Raw genomic sequence first — 3,162 nt, 5'->3', positions numbered from 1 at the left:
GATGGCCATGATGAGCTACACCATTTCCATAGATGGCATTGATAACTTCCAAACATGCTTCAGGGGTCTGTAGTTGCTCAGTCCCTCCTTTCAGGAACGGATGTACACTGGTTAGAATGCCCATTGGCCCAAGGAATCGTCCAGTCATTCCCGTGGCTCCAAATGATGGAGTGGCATCTCCCCCCAAATTGGCAAGCAAGTCTGTGAGCCACCCCTGCCTAGGGGTGTCCCTGCCCAAGCCACCCACAGGCAGAGGAGGCATTTGACATCCAACACAAGAATCCTCTCTTGTCTTTCAACAGGAAGTTTATTTTCTGTGTGGGAGAGTTTGATGGATATTTCTTATTTCTCTGCTTTCTGCACTAGGCAGTAAACAACACATTCCATTTCATTCTTTACAATGTTTTATCAATAACAAGATTGCCTCTGTCTGCCTTTCTTGTAAGTACCTGGATGCAGGATCCTGTTTATAGCTTCTGTAATCAGAGGATTCCTCTGAGTGTGGGGAAGAATAGCAGAGGGCTTGAGAGGAAGGGATTTCTGGAGTTTGAACTGTGGCCTCCCCCGTGTATTTGTCGTGTGGCCTTGGGCACATTTCTTGAACGCTCCGAGTTCCATGATCTCATGCTATTTGTCTCCTTTTCTCCATCCTCACCCCTTTCTTCTCTCTAATCCAGTCTTTCTCACGGCGATGTTCAGTCACCCAAATGTGTGCAGCGAGCTCCCTGGGGCTGCCTGAGGTTCCCCTTAGATAGCCGAGAAGGACTCTGGGATGAAGGCAGAGCTTCGATCCCACCTGGGGGATGAGTGCTAGCTGAGATGCTGCTCTGCTCCATAGGGAGAACCTCAACTTCCGAGGCCTCTGCGTGCGTCAGGGAGACACTGAGGGCACCATATTGAAAGAGTCCATGGAGTTGTACATAGAAGAGCCTTTCTTTAAAAAAAAAAAAAATAGCCCACAATTTCCCCTCCTGCAACATGGCCTGCCCCCCCTCATTCTGATTCTGCCGCTGTCTTCAATAAAACACGAGGGAAAGCATGCTCCCTAATACCTTCCTAAGAAAGAAAAGATAGTATTAAAAAATGAGAGCTGCCCAGCCGGCGTGGCTCAGTGGTTGAGCATCGACCTATGAACCAGGAGGTCACAGTTCGATTCCTGGTCAGGGCACATGCCCAGGTTGCAGGCTCCATCCCCAGTGTAGGGGGTGCAGGAGGCAGCTGATCAATGGTTCTCTCTCATCATTGATGTCTCTCTCTCTCTCTCCCTCTCCCTTTCTCTCTGAAATCAATTTAAAAACCCATATTTAAAAAAAATATGAGAGCTTTTCAGAAAGTGGAGATAGGAGGTGAAGTAATAATAACAGCAGTGAACATAAAAATAACAGCGCAGAGTAGTTGAACATTGAGCATCATCTCATTTAATCCTTTCAAGAAGTTCCCGGGGTTTGTGCTAGTATATCTCTAAATTTGCCAATGAGAGAACTGAGTTACGAAGAGGATAAATCACTCCCCCAAGATGTAGAGTCAGGGCCCTAACCGGTTTGGCTCAGTGGATAGAGCGTCGGCCTGCGGACTGAAAGGTCCAGGTTCGATTCCCGGTCAAGGGCATGTACCTTGGTTGCGGGCACATCCCCCGTTGGGGGTGTGCAGGAGGCAGCTGATCGATGTTTCTCTCTCATCGATGTTTCTAACTCTCTATCCCTCTCCCTTCCTCTCTGTACAAAATCAATAAAATATATATTTTTTTAAAAAAGATGTAGAGTCAGGGTCTGCATTTGGTCCCTCCTCTGCCTCATGCTTCTTCCTAAAACACTTGTGATGTCGCCCCATGTGTCTCCCAGATTGCAGTTAGAAAGCTGGTGCATGAAAGGGCAGAGGCTACAACATGCAGACCAGGAGTCCTACATGGAAGGCGGAGGGTTTCTCCTCTTCAGCACTATTAACTTTTGGGGCCGGATGCTTCTTTATTGTAGAGGGCTTTCTTTCTACACATGATAAAATGTTAGGCCCTGGCCGGGTAGCTCAAAGTTGTAGGTTCCATCCCCAGTCAGGCCACATACAAGAATCAACCAGTGACTACATAAATAAGTGAGACAACAAACCTCTCTCTCTTTCTTTCTCTCTCTCTCTCTCTCTCTCTCTCTTTCTCTCTTTCTCTCTCCCTCCCTCCCTCTCTAAAATAAATAAATATATTTTTAAATAATGAAATGTTTTGCAGCAACCTTGACCTCTACCTACTATATGCCACTAGCACCCTCACCTCCCTTGTGACAACTGAAAATGTCTCCAGACGTTGCCACACATCCCTTGGAGGACAAGCTGCCCCATTTGAGAACCACTGCTCCGATATAGTCTGTCCCTCCAGGCCTTGAGATCAATCCGGGACTGAGCTCAACACTCTTCAGCTACTGAGCACCTGGCCCCTCCTTCGCGGCCGTGTTCCTGTCAATCTGACCTTCCCCAGATTGCCAGCAGTCACTCTCTGTCCCAGCCTGATCAACACTAAAATAAAGACAACGCTGCCGAGAAGTACGGTGAACTTTAAAACGTGGCCTTTCCCAGAGAGGGCAATGTCCAATGACATTTGCTGAAAGAGATAGAATGGGATGGTTCTCAACTACTGCTCCTTAATTTTACTTTGCCCAGCTTCCCTAAAAGGCTAAAGAAAACCAAATTGAGCTTCCTCTTCTCCCCTTCCCATGAAAGAATCTAATAGCCCACACTCCATGCATGCCACCCTCCGGAGTCGACAAAACCTTGAAAAACAACAGTTCCCAGGTGTGACTGTCTGTGTGCACACATGAAGTAGAATTTGGAAATATCTGGATAAAGAATGACTTTCCTTAGTTTTTATCCATCTGGCTATGCCTCTCAGATACAACGAACAGCGATTTTACTGGGCTTTGAAAGCTTACATAGGCTCTGCACGGACTCAGCCTGTCAATTCAAAGGAGACCCTGTCGTAGATTTATGTAACCACGCCTCTGACGTTCATGTGGAATAGAACCCATTTCCCATCCCTGCCACAGACTTTTGTTTTGATTGAAAAAGCAGATTCTCTGTGTGTACATGTGTATGTGTACATGTGTGAATGTGTTGGGTGTGTGGTTGTGTGTGTATGTGTGTATATATATATATATATATATATATATATATATATAT

This window comes from Myotis brandtii, unplaced genomic scaffold (assembly GCF_000412655.1).
Source record: "Myotis brandtii unplaced genomic scaffold, ASM41265v1 scaffold784, whole genome shotgun sequence".
In the NCBI taxonomy this organism is placed as follows: Eukaryota; Metazoa; Chordata; class Mammalia; order Chiroptera; family Vespertilionidae; genus Myotis; species Myotis brandtii.
This window is presented reverse-complemented; position numbering follows the sequence as displayed.